The 15,848-nt window shown below is 38.9% G+C and overlaps 1 long non-coding RNA gene across 1 annotated transcript in view; it reads left to right on the top strand.

The window, feature by feature from the left end:
* LOC120315310 overlaps positions 1–15,586 on the top strand; it is a 64,206-nt gene extending 48,620 nt beyond the window's left edge. The window contains exons 2-4 of the long non-coding RNA XR_005558654.1: positions 12,757–12,852; positions 14,363–14,588; positions 15,032–15,586. This is a non-coding gene — a long non-coding RNA (uncharacterized LOC120315310). The remainder of the gene's footprint in view (positions 1–12,756; positions 12,853–14,362; positions 14,589–15,031) is intronic.
* The last annotated feature ends 262 nt before the right edge of the window (positions 15,587–15,848 follow it).

Here is a 15,848-nt window from a genome sequence, read left to right as displayed (position 1 = left end):
TTCCCTGTTGAAACTCCCTATGTGGCAGGAGCCATAACTTGCCTCTTCTGCCAACCTCCCTATGGGACAGCTAGATGTAACCAAAGCTGTTCCTCAAATAACCTAACTCCATGCCACTTAGGTCTTTAAAGGTCATAACTAATACCTTGAATTGGTCCTGGAAGCAAACTGGCAACCAATGCAGCTTACATAGCAGAGATGTTATTTGTACAGTTTTTGGAGCGCACATAACTTCCCATATCTCTGCATTTTGCAGCAGCTGAAGCTGAAGCAGATAGTCTTCAAGGGCAGTTGCACAATGAGCACATTACAAAATCCATTTGGTGTGTGTGTGTGTGTGTGTGTGTGTGTGTGTGTGACTAGGGCCAGGTTAGTGGCTATTGGAGCATCTTTGGGTTAATCACTTAAAAATGTACACTCCATGCAATGCTTACATCCTTAGCTGGCTTGAGTGCCACCTTTTCTACAGTTTCATCTGAAGTCCTTCAGAAAAATGTTGTTGACCAATCTCAGTGCTCTTTATTGGCCATTTTGTTCACCCATTTCTTTATGAGATGCTGCAAGTTGCCAAGAAGTAAAACGAGCCTTTGGAACCAGATTCTTCTCTTTCTTTCTACTTCGCGTTGGGGCTAATATTAAATTATTTGGGAGATTATCCAAGGTACATTGCCCTTCTTAAGGCTGACTGATCCCTGGAATCAGCAAACATGTTTGCTACCAACATTTTTGAGGCCAATCGTAACCTGCAAAAAAAAAAAAAAGAAAAAAGTGTGCTCTGTATTGTGTCAGTTATGTTATTCATGGCTGGAGCCTCGTCTCATAATTCACAACACAAATAAATACCTTCCTATCCCAGAGTCCCTGATAGTATAGCATTTGGCACCTTCACCTTTAGACACAATCATCACCTCTGAAAATATTTTCCAACCTTTTTAGTTTAACCTCCCTTTTGGGGTATCCTATCTACGTCCCCCTCCACCTCAGCCTTTTATTACACTAATTCAAACATCACTTCAGAGGTTAACGTGTTTGAACTCCCAGACTGATGCTTTTAACTTCTATCCTGTGGTCAATCAGAGGCAAACTCTATCTATAAACAGTGTCAGATGGTGTCTCACACACTGCACTTAAGAAACCTAACTCCTGGTACTTCCTTGACCTTGGTGGCCTTCTAGATTGAGGCAGTTTAAGTGATACAGAACAGGGTCCCTAGAAAGGATGAGGGGGGGGGGCTTGATTGTACAAGGCTGAGATTGGATGAACAAGGAGAGAAATTTCAGCCTTGTACAATCAAGAAGGAGAGAAAGAAGATATGTTCCAGAGCCTATTCAAACTTCCGGTAGGGGCAAAAGCTGCAGAGGGCAAAGTGAAGAGAAGAGGGTATGGAACATCATGATTTTGAGTGGGGCTGAGGCTTTTTGTTTCGGGTTTTCAGCAGTAGGGCTGCTGGCTTCCTTCCATTTTGAAATTGTGTGATGGCTTCCTATCTCAACAAGTGAGAAACCTCCACTAGACTTTGGAACTAGACCAGTGATTGGATTCAGCTAGTTCGCAGCAGTTCAGAAGAACCGGTAGCTAATTTTTTGTTGCCCAGGCCCAGAATGGACTTCCAGAAGTGGCATCCACACAGAGAACCAGTTGTTCACATATTTGAATCCCACCACTGAAGTAGACCCCCTTCAAAAAAGGGAGCAGGGCAAAGTATATTAAATATTTAGCTTCTCTAGTCATTGCATGATAAAAAAAATTGGGATAGAGATTATTTTCCCTCATATAAGGTAACTTGGCTTATATGAGTGTTGAAGGGTGCTATGAGGTACAGTTCTATATATGGGGCAGACCACAGGTTTCTTATCCCTGGTTTACCTATTCTTGCTTCTGTTTTATTGGAACTATTTGTTCTGACATTTTTTTAAATTGTTCACTTCACTTGTGCATGCCACTGTTGTGTTCTGTTTGGCTAAATTGACAGACAGATGGGGACCTTCTGGTCTTAAGGAAGGAGATGAGATAATGTTGTCTTCAGTCCCATTCATTCCCTCACTATAGGGTATTGCATGCCAAAACCTCTAGACACATGGACAGTTTTTTTCCTTCGTGCCATCAGTCTGCTGAACACCTAATACTCACAGTATTGCTTTATGTCTAAGTATAAATATACCCATGTTGCATGGCTGTAGTAATATTCTTCTTCTTCTTCTTCTTCTTCTTCTTCTTCTTCTTCTTCTTCTTCTTCTTCTTCTTCTTCTTCTTCTTCTTCTTCTTCTTCTTTTCTTCTTCTTCTTCTTCTTCTTCTTCTTCTTCTTCTTCTTCTTCTTCTTCTTCTTCTTCTTCTTCTTCTTCTTCTTCTTCTTCTTCTTCTCATTTTCTCTATTACTGCCTCTTATTGGTATCATATTATAATTATTATTACTCTGTTGCTTTGCTCGTACATTGAAAGCTTCTGCACCAGAGAAAAATTCCTTGTGTGTCTAATCAAACTTGGCCAAATAAAGTATTCTATTCTATTCTATTCTATTCTATTCTATTCTATTCTATTCTATTCTATTCTATTCTATTCTATTCTATTCTATTCTATTCTATTCCACCCTACTCTGTTCTGTTCTGTTCTGTTGTATGATCCTACTGTTTTTCAACATTTCTCTTTGTAAACAAGCCCACTTACTGTTTTGGAAAGAATTGCCAATTGCATGTTGAAACATCAGCAGATGACCTACAAAGGATAAGGCAGACCTCATATATAATCAGAGATAAATCTTTCATGTCACCAGAATATACTTTAAGACTTTATGCTTGTCAACAGGGGCAGTGTCCATGGTTGGCCATAAATCCATCAAGGGATGGGCTATTGCCTGATGAATATGCCTTTATAAATTAAAATCCAGGATATTTAACTACTTTAAGCCAGTCTACACTTAAGATTATTAATATTTCAGAATGAATGCTTTTAAACTATTTATAATAGATCATATCAACAACATCATTGTAGATTAGTTGGGTTTAGGTAGCAGAACATTACCAAAAAGAACACAAAAATTTAAAAGAAAATGGGCACATATTGTTTTATATGCAAATTATTTCAGTTTAAAATACCTACTATCATTTTAATAAAATTAGGATACATCTTATTATATGGAGAAAACTTTTAAAGTAATTTGTATACATTTTTAGATTCCTGTCTTGGGGTAATATTTTGAGGACCACCTACCAGCTTCCTGCTTGCCTTCCTTTTGTTTTATTTTTAAACTGGACTTGGACTAGCTAAATTCTCAAAACCAGGACATCTTGAAATAATAACAACAACAGCACTTCCTCTGTGAAGTAAGCCCTTGGCCATCCTATACAACAGAAAATTTGCTCACTTCCCAAACCCTTTAAATTGATACAGAGTTCAGACATGGTCAATTCATTACATATGCTTCAAGTGGAATCATAATTATGAACTTCTGAAGACAAATCTCATTACTTACCATACAATATTTGTGGTATTTTGGTTTCTAAAATAGGAAAATTGAACTCCATAGAGTTCAGTCAGCCTAAAGTTAAATAATGTTCACTATGATTGGCAGATAAACTTCAAGGTCTACACATACGTCTTTCTGTGTTCAGTGGAACTTGCTTTAATGGGAATGGGTCTACATCTTTCTGAACTCCAAAGAGGAATACAATACCTGAAATTTATTTAGTGCTTGCTATTGGATCACCATGATCTGAAGGACAGGAGACACTGATTGCTTTGAAGATACACAGATTGCTAAATATGTCAGGAGTCTTTCAAAGGCTGGTGATATTTTAAGTACATGTGCAGACTGCAAACATATCCTCATAGATCAAAGTTGAGCCATCTGCAGCTCTCTGCAACAATGCATCCTGACGCAAAGCCGCCCAGGTCCATTCTCACAAAGTTTATTGGAAAGAGGGCCCAGTTAATTGGGTACAGGATTGTCATTTTAAGAGTATTTTCTATATCTGTAAATAGCTATTAACAGTTCATTGCTGCTTTATTTGTTGACCACCTAGTAAATCTACATTGTTGATGCCAAACTCTGGTTCAAGGAATTAAAAAAATGGAAGAAGTTGATTTGCTATTATCATAAAACCGATTTCTGTAATTCAGAGCAGCTTTTTGAAAAGAATGATTCATAACATAAAAACATAGGAAGGAGCCTCAAATATCTTGATATTTGCAAAAAGACAGGAGGAGGCAGAAGAAGAGGGGGGAAAGTTAGATAAATGAGAAGGTGTCCACTTTGGAAATAGTATTCATTCATGACAGTAATAAATGAATTAAGTTGGGAAGGTGTAAGCTGGAACATGCATCTTAAGAAAGGAAAATTTTCTGACGTTCCTGCAAATGGCAATTTTTTTTAGAGAGAAAATTGCTTTTCTGCAAGCTAGTTTACACAGTCATTTCTCCCTTGTGGTGGGCTTCAATCTTGATCATATTTAGCAAAAAGAAGGATAGTTGGAAGTATGGATATGCTAAAGTGTTTTTTGCTGAATAGCACTGAATATTTAAAAGGGGTCTCTGACATTTCCGTGGCTCCAGGTTGAAAAATGATAAATGAAACTAAAGCTCTCTCCCATTTTAAATGATGGTCGCAGATTTTTATGTAGCATATCCATTCCCTTCTTATAAATGTTCTGGGCCTAGGTAGAGAATACATATGTAAATATAAGTGTGTGTGTGTATGTATGTGTGTGTGTGCATGCATGTGCATGCGAAGACACACATGATTCTATCCGTGTAAGCTTGTTTCTTATCAAGGTATGTAAAGATGATCATAACGAAACCTGATTTCTGGAGAATATCTACCTCATCTAGCTTGTGGGTTAGTATAGTGTCGTTTTCAGTTGCCATCTAGAACAACACTGGAATGTGGTTTGGGCTAGACAACCTCCAGCCCTTCAACTCCTGCAGGTGGGCAGAGTGGGACACCATGTTGAAAGCAGCAATCTCCTTTGCATGCCCATGCAACAGAATTTGTTGGAAGTTACAGTCCAGCACTCTTGGGTGGGCCATGTGACACTTACTTTGTGTTAAACTAGAGCTTATTTTACCATGGCTTAAAATAGCCATCCAGACCGGGTTCATCCAGGAAACTAAAATTAATCAAATGATCAAGACTCAAGCAAATGGACTGACTGGTTATTAGTTTATTTGCTATCTTCATTGAAGAAAGAAAGTTGCAATCCTTATCTCTCTTTATGATTCCGGAGAATTTTTCCTCCCCTGGAAAAGAGGGCTGAAACAACCACTCAGAGGGTGGGGAAGCCCAACAGGTCATTTCTACGTGCTCAGTTTGGATTCTGGAAGGAAGATGGGTGGAGAAGGAGAAACAGAACAGAACTGATGGAAGATCGCTTTTCCCCTCTTTTCTATCTCTGTGTTGTCCTGAGGTTCTAATGTACAAGCAAACATTGGGATGTTGGATTTTGGCCAATCTCCCCAAACTACTAATTGAATAATGAAAAAAACACCTAAAAATATCAAGGAGAGAAAAATACAATGCTGGAGAATAATTGCATAATGAACATAACCGTCCTAAATGCAAGAGTGTTCTCAAAATTAAATAAAAAAGAATATCCTCTGATATCCTTTGATCAAGAGGGTAGGTGTGATCTTGGAATATCTTATTGGACACTTAGACTGTAGGAAAGGGAAATAATGTAATAATTTCCAGCTGATACTGGCAGGACTTACATAGGGCCCTTTGACCTTTCTTCTCTGCGGAACATAGTGATTCACTTGCAAAATCAGAGAATACTAAGTTTGAAGTATATTTTTAGAAGTCACCAAATACCAGCTGTGCTAAATACTTAATAGAACAAGTTTGTTTTTCTGGAAATTTAGTTAAAGCAATTTATGATGTCTCCTCATGCATATGAGTGGACATCAGGTCTTACACAGCTTGTCCTTCTTCCTTGCTCCCAAACAACATACAAAAGCTACCCAGCTAAAATCACCTATAGAAATCCACATATATTTTAAATCCAACAGAAAAACTAGCTGAATAGAAAATGGATAACTTCCTCATTTCCCTTTAACGATAGCATGAACATTTCCCTGTAATTTTTTTAATGTAATATCCTCATGATCCTGCCTTCGTGTCACAGCCCATTGCTGAGGCACCTTAAAGTTCTTTCAGTGTTTTTTCTTCTTCTCCTGGCACATCATTGTTGGTGACACAATTGAGATGAGATCTATCTAGTTCCTATTGGCCTCTTTAGGTTTCTGCTGCCAGATCTCCTTCTGTTCAACAGTTACTATATCTATGCTCATTTGGCTCAAACTGCAGAAGAACCTGAACAACGAACTTCCATAGGGGCTATCGTCTGCATAAAGCATGATTTGTATTTCCCAAACACTTGTGTGTGATTTGGTCTCTTTATATACATGGGTTTAGTTCTAAAATGTACAACTTAAATCGAAAGCAAGAATAAGTTCTACAGGCTCTATGTGGGTGGCTCTATCCTTAGAGGGCTCATTGCAGAGTTTGTGCTGGTTTGGCCCCCAGGGGATTTCAAAAGGCTTGGTTTTTGCAGTTTTTATTCCTGGGGGGTTGATAGCACCATTTTCTATATTCGTATCCATTCTGCTCATTCCTTGGCTACTGCAGATGTTGCCATCCACAGCCACTCACTGCCAACATTTCCATTCCCTTGCAGTGTACTTGAGACCAAAGGTATTAGTTATAGTTTCCTTACATTTCAACCCCGTTCTCCACCCCCATGATTTGTTAGCCGACCATTTAAAACACAAATGGGTTTAATGTGCTTTTAGAAAGGCACCAGTCCCATATTCAGAGATCTAGGTCTAGGTCCTAAATCAGGAAATTTGGCAGATGGCTAAACCAGCCAATTGAAGTACCTGTCTGTATTTGCCCATCCCTGCCACACCATATGTTAAAGAGTGATGGGTAACAATGAGAAGGACAATAAAGGCAGAGGAATCAACCAAGCATCTTCCTGAACCTGTCCTGCATTAAAACTGTCGGGACATCCCAATTGCCATCCTCATCACTGAGGCAGAATAAGGATTTGGGAAGAGTCTAGTGCCATTTTTTTTCTGCCACAACATGAACTGTTGGAAAATACTTTAAAACAATCACATGGCTGTGCACCTTTTTGAGATGGATATAAATGCAACCAAGATGCACGCAGGCTACTTCTAGCTTTTTAAATGGAAACTATTAGCTACCTCTTGGCTTGATAGCACTTCTAGGAAAAGCATCAGGTCCTCTTTTCCTATGAAGGGGTCATCCCACAAATGCAGTATCATACATCAGGACATATACAAGCAATGTCAGCCTGATGTCATCATCACCACATGTCACCGTGTGGAATATCGCCACAGTTTGCTGCAGATGCTATAGCTTGTGAGCCGCATCTAAACAATGGATTGTCAGAACATTGTGTTATTAGAATCTCTGAATGAGCAGACTGACTCCAGTGTATTATCAACTTGGCCAAGTAATAGAAGGCTGAAAGAAAAGCAACCCTTGTTTTTCAGTCTTCGGCGGAGTCTGAGCGTAGCATACAGTCCCATCCTATTCCCAGCAGAGAACATGGCTAAGGCTTATCCTTGGCTTCCCCTAGTTGCTGTGCCAAATGCAAACAGAGTTCCTAATGAAGTCTGAATGCAGAGTGGTCCTGTCTATTAGAGAAAGGCTTTCAAAACAGTTCTTGCTTTTACTCATTGGTGGAAGCTACTGGGATTATGAGACGCTGGAGCCCATTATTGCCTGTTGCGCAATATGTTTTCACCACAGTTTCTCCTGCAGTGCTCTCCAGTCAAACAGCATTTGCAAATCTGGGAAGCACTGCCAAACCAGCTTAATGTAGTGGCACCGGGGGAAAAAAAGGATGTGCAAATTATGTGAAATAATACACTTTAAATAATACATGCTCATTCAGCCCTGCATGTATGGAAAGACTGTTCATTGTTTCAGGTGGAGAGTCTATCTATTAATTATTGAGATCTAGAAAGCATGTATTTTGCTATTGAGCTAAGGAAAGCAATCTGCTGCATTGTGTTTAATTTTTAGGGAAGCTCAAAATCACTCAAACAGTTTACAGAAACTTTACATTTCTGAAACCTATTGTTGATACATTGTTTATTTGTGATATTTTCTTCTGAGAGCAAAAAAATGGCTTTCTTCCCCGCTTTTATCCTCAGAACAGCAGCCCTTTTGACATAGTTTGAAGTGAAGAAAGTGAATGACCCAAAGTCACCCAATGAGATCTTTAACTGGATGGGGATCTGAACCTGGATCTCCTTAAGGTCATCTGCAAGATGGGGTCCAGTCATGTGAAATGGTCAGAGTTGAATTGCTCTGCCTCTTTTGAACATGCAACATAATGTGGGATCCAGAACAAGCAAAAAGCATATGCTACTTTCAGTATTTTGACAAAAGTTTGGAACCTGCAGATGTTTCTGTCCTCAATCTGAGCCCTAGACTCTAGCTGCTGCTAAGGTACTTTGGCTTATCAACACATTTGCGCAACTTAGTGCTTTCTTTTCTTTATCAAATTAGTTCTTCTTGATTCTTGAATTACCTGCACTGAGCTTGTCTAGAGCCTCAGCTTGACTGCATATGAAAGTACATCCAAGCACTCTTTGAGTTTCTCCCAGCCAGAGTGAGTTTAGCAATCAAGAAGCAGCCTCAATGCCAGTGATCCAGAAAAGTACTTTGATTCTCCAAAACCTCATGGGCTTAAGGACCAAACTACCTTCATCATAAGATCTGTGCAACAATGGTGGGATACTCTTGAGTCTCAAGCTCATCTTCAGCCTCAAATATGTATGCCAGTGCATGGACCTCAGTCCCTGGCAGATGAATCCCCCCATATGTCTCCAAGCCATTGCCAGTTTTATACATTGGTCACATGCTATAGCAACTCTTTTAAAAACGTATCGCCGAGCGAGCGTATCTCCTTTGTGAACATCCTCATTATCATTTCATTATCCGGCAAGATTCCTGGTTTACTGCCATGAATATTGACTTCATGCTTGCTTTTCTAATTGAATTACAGGTAGTTTCCTGCCTACCCTCCTGCAGCCTTGGCAGTAGCGTGAATAGAGGTGCAAAGAAAAGCTGTTTGCTAGAGCTGCAGGGATAACAGGGGCCATGTCACATTATTGCTACAATGATTTAATGAAAAGAGAGAGGAGTCTGGGGAGAAGAAGGCACCCTTGCTCACTTTCAGCACCAGCTGTTTGCATTCTTTTTTTTGTGGGTTTCAGTATTTTTAAAAAAATGGAGGGTGAGGGGAGAAAGAGATTAGGTTATCAATGGATCCAGGCTCAAAAAGGCCTTCTTTTTCAAAACATGCTTCTTTATGCACATTCATGTTTAACATTAGAAGGAATCTACAGTCAGGCATAAAGAGCTTCAGTTTGCAAGAATAATAGTACCAGCAACAAAGGAAACCCTCCTGAAATCCATAACTAATTGGATTCTGCTGCTAGATTATTTAGTGCTATCCTGCAATACCCACACACACACACACACACACACACACACGCATGCACACACACACGCACACACACACAAATAAATAAATAGATGTGACTGTGCTCACATGCTTCTGTCTAGTTATCTACCATCAAGATTTGGTTCAGAGCTGAATTCAGTGCTTTAGAAATGATTTCTCTTTGACGTAACTCCGAGCTCTTTTCTCTGATGTGGAATCTAATTCAAGGCAATTCAAGGTTTGCGGCTCCTATTAGCTGGCATGGGAAAAATGCAGACTGTTGCTTTGTTGTTTGTTTTTTTACAGAAATCAAAGAAATGTTTAGAAATAATTTTGCGGAATAAGACTGGGAACTACCCTCCTTCAAGTTCTTTTTTATTTTATTTTATTTTTTAGAAAAGTATGAACAATTTTGTTGTTTTGAACAGCACGCCATGCATTTACAACCAAAGCTGTTCTTTCTAAATGAAAAAAACCTAACCAATTTCAGACTGATTGGCTGAGAGGTTTTCATACAAGGAAGTCTACACAAAGCTAACCACATTTTTTTTTTTAAAAAAGGATTAATCAATCTCTCCTTAGTGGTCAGAGTTGCTAAATTAATGGGAGAGAGATGCCTTAAGCTTGTTCTTTCCAAATGTATATGTCCCAAATACCTTGGTGTCAATTCTGAAAACCCAGTGATCTTGCAGGAAAAGATCACTGGTGGAAAGGAAGAACCATGGTTGGATAGAACCCGAATTTTGATTATTGTTTTCCGATGAATAGGTGTGATATATTGATAGGTATGTTTTCTATGGAGATTGAATTAATTATATTTGCTGGGTAGACCATGATTTAACCAAATGTTTCCATTTGAAATTGTTCAAAGATTCTTTTAAAGCTGGTGTGTTGATTTGAAAATTGCCCCTAAAAGCTTCCACTGATTTCATATAATCATGGCAGTTGCTGTCTTTTGCTAGGAAGAGCAGTAGAGTTTAGGATGGAAGAATGGTAGTTCTGGACCTGTGCTGGGGGACATGGCAAGGCAGACAAGATGGTGCACCATGGAAACCAAAAAGGAATAATGAGCTGTAGCTGATTAATCCTATTGATAGACTGTGTGAATGTGCTCCTCTTCCTCTTTGGGATTTTATGGAGACAAAAAGAACAACAAAAAAATCTCAACTAAGACAGCCTTGTAGACATATTTCTCTGGTTCCAGTGCTATGGAGCATGAAATCAGTTGCAAAAGTTTTCAGTTGAGATTAGGTAATTTGGTACCCATTCTACTTCATTCTGTGCGGGCATTAATTTGATCTAAAATTGTCCACCATATTACGGTAGCCAACTTCAGCTGCCTCTCTCTTGACTTGTATTTCTTTATATGCAGCCTAATGAGCAGATAAAACTTTTAGTGGGGTGAGCTTTAGAGGTTTCTTAAAATCTGCCACTGTTTATAACCTCCAGGCAGTCATCAAATGTTTGCCTTTCTCAGCTTTGTTGACCTAAATAGAAAGGGATGTGTATCTGAGGTGATATTTTATTGTCTGTAAACGTGAAAAATTTCTGCACAACTAAAATAATCAGTGCGATGGTGTATATGAATTAGAGAAAGGATTGGTAGCATGGTAGCTGCAGGCACCAACCACCCAAGGCACTTCTAAATCAAGTCTACGGATTAACATTAAATTAAAAATATGTATTTAAAACATTAGAAACAGTGGCAAACCTCACAAATGGCAACATTTTATGAGATTTTGGTATTGTCTCTTGAGATCCTGCAGCATTTTTTAGGCAAATGCTGAACTCATTCACTGTTACAGTTGAGCTAAAATCTCATAGGAAAACAGTGGTGACAGTTGTTAATCTCTGATTAACTCTTGAAAACTGATATAGAATTTGTTTAGACATTTAAATCTATATTTCGCCATCCATCTCTTTTGAATATTTGTCTCGTGATGTTAATTCCACCAAATAATAAGAATTTACATACATGAAATATGAACAAATTAAGCACATCATCCATCTGGATTCTTGTTCCATTTTCAGATAGTTTGTCATGCATCTTCTTCAGAATGTCTCTTAAAAAGTTCAGCAAAGTTTGATTTTGATTTAGGTCAAGCCCGTGTATTCAGCCCTTGGGTGCATTGTGAAAGGTCATTATTTGCATACCCTGTGTATTACTATGCCAGATTTACGATGTTGGTTGTCTCTACCCATATCTGTAACCATGCAACTAAGGTAATGAAAGTTCTTTCCAGTTTCACAGAGATTGCTTTCACAGCAGCCTCAGTGTTTATACAATGGAGATAATTCTCATTTGGTTTGCCTTCATATAAGACTCGCAGTGTGTGGAAAACGTAATCTGATTGGAAATCCATAAAGCCAGAAATGTGCAACCCCATTACATTGCAAATGCACCATGAACAGCAATGGATTTTTCTGCAATAAATTAGTTATGGAGCAGACCATTATAACTTCACTGATGTACATTTACAAAGGGGGCACATACCAACTTTGTGTGTGTGTTTATTTAAGTCATAATATGATGCCATCATCCATTTGTTAAAACCATTTGATTACTTAATTCATTCATTAATGTATTTGTATCATTTTGCCTTGACTATTGCCCTCCCATTGCTTCTGATCTTCTCATCTGTCTCCGGGACTCCCTTCTGTCTTGGTTGCTGTGTCCCAACATTCCAGTGGATGGCAGACTGTCTTTGAGGCCATTTGTAATAAATAATGTCCATCCAGAAATTTCCATCAAATGTACTTCTAATGGATCCACCATCACCTACAACAGATGCTATGACGCTCTAGTACAACATCTGGTTTTGTTGTACTTTGACCATTGCACAAATCTATGGATAAGTCTTCTCTCTCTGATCCTTTCCTCTTTGGCCTGATCAAACAGAAACATTTCATTTGCATTTCTTTGGACCTTGCCAGTTCCCCTGAATCTCTGGAGACTCCAAGCCTCTCAGTGGCTTCTTTTAGGTACAAGATTCCAATACAAACTTTTGGTTGTATGTTTTGGGAGCTGTAGTGCAAACCCTCCATCTAAACTGTTTCTTAAATGGGTTGGTCATTCCAGAACAACAATGAGAATAATAGCAGCTCACATTTGTGCTGTGTTGTCCTTCCTTTTAAAAACTTTTTTTTTTGCCTTCCTGATAGAAGCAGCACTGGCCTTCTATCCTCTTATTGGCCTGGTTTAGGGTATTTATCATACAGGTTTGCAATATTGTTTAGTTCTTCTACTGTGGCTGCCTCTATTTCTCTATTGTTCCTCAGGAAGAATACAACAGGTGGACCATTCTAGGGAAAAGTGATAACTGTTGCCAGAAGATGGCCATCAGAAACTGCCAATTCTGAAACACTGCAGACGAGGTATGCATATGTAATGAAAACAAATTCCTTTTGTAGCCAGTAATTCACATGCTAACAAGTGAGACTATAACCAAATGGGTCCATTTCGGTTCATCGTCCCTTATTAAGCAACTAAAACAGGGTCCTTGTGCCATAGCTGTTAGCATTCCATGCCTGCTTGTGAGTCCAACTTGAGCAGGTGCCAATTCCTACTTGGGCAAGCCTGAAAAAATATAAACAAAGTTATACACTTTTAATAAAAAAGGTGCAAGCCTGAGTTGAAAAGCTCCATGAGAAAGCCAAAAGAAATCATCTACGGTTTCAGGTTTTAACTCTTTGAAGTTGAGCAAACCTGAGACTAAATTCACCTGTCACATTATCTCCACCTGGGTCACTGAAATCCTTCAACTTTTTGTTTGCAAACAGCTTAACAGCTACTGGAGAGAGTAGTTATCAGTAAGCTTATTTCAAACAAAGATTAATGTGCGATTCAGTTTAATCATAAGGAGAATCAACAAGGAGTGACCCAGCAGGTCCAGGCCAGTAAAGCAGATTGTGTGGTGATTTATGAGGCTGTGGCTAATTGCTGCATGATGAAAGAAGGTTTTTTTGGGGGGAGGGGGAGGGGGAAAGCAAACCGAAGTTAGGAAGAGAGACCAAACACTATCAAAAGGAAGTACACTAGTAGGTTTGAGCAAGTGAAAAATGAAATAAAAGTCAAAGCGTAAAAATAAAGAGATGCAAAGTATCAAAATAATAAAACAAACAAAAAGACACCAAGTAAACAAACACCCATATTTGGACAACTGCTGCACATACAGCGGAACAAGGAAGTCAACAAAGGTCTTTAGAAACTGGAAGTTATTGTCAGCCGTTGTTTTTCAAAGCTTTTCTGTCTTTCATTGAATTAAATCCAATTTGTTAGGAAAGTATAATTTGAATGGAGAGTCAGTTTGGTGTACTGGTTAAGGTATCAGGCTAGAACAGGGGTAGGCAACTTTGGCTCTTTTATGACTCGTGGACTTCAACTTCCAGAATTCCATGCTGGCTCAGGAATTCTGGAAGTTGAAGTCCACGAGTCATAAAAGAGCCACGGTTACCTATCCCTGGACTAGAAAGTAGAAGATCATGAGTTCTAGTCCCTCCTTAGGCAGACAGCCAGCTGAGTTACTTTGGACCAATCACTTTCTTTAAGCACTAGGAAGGAGGCAATGGCAAACCACTTCTGAAAAACCTTTCTGAGAAAATTGCAGGGACTTGTCTCCAAGAATCAAATATGATTGAACAGAACAGCAAAAAAAGCATTTCTACAGGATAAATCTTTCAGTTCCAGTTTCTCGTTTTCCTGAATTTATTTCGGACCATTCATGGTATCCAATCGTGAACTGCTCAAAGAATATATGAATGTTTATGCCTCCCTCCTGCTTTCTTATATGTACATTTTTACATATGGGTTGTCTTGGATGTATACTTTGGAAAATGTTTTTGCTATACCACAACATATCTTCCTGTATCTGCTGTCCTTTCATAGGTACACTCACCTGGGCATTTTTGATCTACATGTTATTGGACTATCTTCATTTTACAAAGCGAATCACCTCCCACCTTTTTGTGTACAGAGAAAAGTACTTCTTGCAGAAACAAGCGAGAGCAATGGCTCCCAGTTCAGTTCTACTCCAACTGTTTCTGTCTATAGAGGAGAAGATGGATCACAGATCCTCCTTGCAGCTCCACTGAGAAACTGAAGCCGTCATGAGGTGGTATTTTTGAGAAGCTTTCCCTACTTATACCTTATCCCCACCTTGGATATTGTAACTGCTGAGATAAGAACCATGTTTTAATTCCCAGGCTGAATCCTATTTTCTACTCCAGATCTAGAGTTTTGAGAAGGGGGAAGAAGATAAATCTGCATTAAAAGGATGAAGTGTAGAGATTTATCTTTATATCTCAAAGTGTAATTTCCCTATCCATTCTTTTGCTATTTGCTTCTGCAGGCAAGGTAGAACCAGATATGACTATAGAAAGTCAGTGTTTCAACTCTATAATGCTTCATTTTGGGGCTGGTGTTAGAAACCTTTGCTGTCCGAAGGCATCTTCCCTGGAAAACATTATCCCAATTCTTTGTCCTCTTTGCAGTTAATGTTGTGACAAAAAATGAGAAGAAATAGCTAGCTTTCTCTTTCTTGTCGTTCACTTCCAGGCTGTACCAAAACAACAGATTTCACCTAAAAGAAAAATGAATGGACAACGGAGATGAATTCATTTAGAGCAAAGCAGAAATTAAAGTTCTCCAGATATTTTCACACCCTTCAAATGTGAATTAATTTGGTTAGTTAAATGTTTAATTTACACAGTGGAAGCTCACACACACCTTTACCCTGAGAAAGGTCTGCTAGGAGCAGAAGAAATAAAAGCAGGGGAGGAGGAGAGGGTTGAAGGCAGAAGCCAAGAAGGGAAAAATTCTTATGAAGATTGAAGACCAACTGTTGCTCGGAGACGAGGGGTAAGGAAAAGCAGAAGCAACTATCAAGAAAGGGAGGACAAAGTATGGATTCCAGAGGAAAAGGGAGAGAGGAACCAACCAAGAAAGGAACCAGCAATGACTACAGAACAAGGCCAAGTCACCACACAAGATAAGACTGTTGGGCTTCATTTTCGTCACCTGCATTTCTCCCTCAGCCCAGAAAATTGAGCCCCACGTGTCTGTTTAGTTTCTTATTGCTTCCAATATGTGTACATTTTTCCTTTCACAAAATAAAACCGAACATTTTATGCTCTGTTATGCTTAAATCGTTTTTACAGCTATACGGAGTATATAGTCCCTCACATTACAGGGGAAAAAAAAGGACTGAGAGCTCAATTAAACAAGCTAATCCCTTAATGAAGATTATGTTTACATGTTACGAGAAGAACATTAATTAATAAATTGCTTTTATAAAACACAATTTGTAAAAAAAAAAAAGGGATCTTGGAATGGGTAGATCATCAGTGTAATGGGCTGCAGAAATGGCAACCAC

The sequence above is a fragment of the Crotalus tigris genome, unplaced genomic scaffold, assembly GCF_016545835.1.
Source record: "Crotalus tigris isolate CLP2741 ecotype Arizona unplaced genomic scaffold, ASM1654583v1 scf7180000019070.2622420, whole genome shotgun sequence".
NCBI lineage: Eukaryota > Metazoa > Chordata > Lepidosauria > Squamata > Viperidae > Crotalus > Crotalus tigris.
This window is presented reverse-complemented; position numbering and strand designations above follow the sequence as displayed.